The sequence below is a fragment of the Nipponia nippon genome, unplaced genomic scaffold, assembly GCF_047370975.1.
Source record: "Nipponia nippon isolate SJK-2023a ecotype South Korea unplaced genomic scaffold, ASM4737097v1 scaffold_32, whole genome shotgun sequence".
NCBI classification, from domain to species: domain Eukaryota; kingdom Metazoa; phylum Chordata; class Aves; order Pelecaniformes; family Threskiornithidae; genus Nipponia; species Nipponia nippon.
The window spans coordinates 259,017-259,643 of record NW_028262350.1 but is presented as its reverse complement, the minus strand read 5'-3'; positions in this window follow the sequence as shown (position 1 = coordinate 259,643).

Here is a 627-nt window from a genome sequence, read left to right as displayed (position 1 = left end):
CTTCGCCCCTCGCCGAGCTCCACCTGCCTCCCGCTGGCTGCCCCGGGTGTGGTGTCCCGTCCCCCCCGCCCCGAGGGACTGCCACATGTCGGGCTGTTGTAACAGATGGCTGCGATTAAACAGCGTGATTAATGTGGAGGAACCTCTGCAGGAACTTGGCAGCAGGACAGGTGATGGTTCGCGTGGCTCCTGCTGGGTTCCCAGTTAGGTAAAGCTGAGGTGAACGAAAGTTTCTTTGTTCCCCTGTGGCATACTGCAAGACAACACATTTTGCTCACAGCCCTCTATTTAAGCTATGGATATCATCAGGCTTAAACATTTCAGTCCTTCAGAAAATTTGTATCACAGGCACAAATTAGAAAACAGGAGAGCCAGCAACACAAGCAATATCCATGGGAGATGATAGGCCCTAATGGTCCCAGCTTGCAAGCCATGCCCCTGCTCCTGAGGAAAAATAAAGCTTCCCTAGTATAGTCTGCCTAAAGAAAATAATTGGGTAATCAGTTTGACCTTAATCATATGAAGTGGGAAGATTAGCCAGACATCAAAAAAGATGAGTTGGTCTGCTATTTCTTATGCTGTATCAGCCCACCCTGGGCCACCCCCTTCCTTTTTAGCCATTCTCTG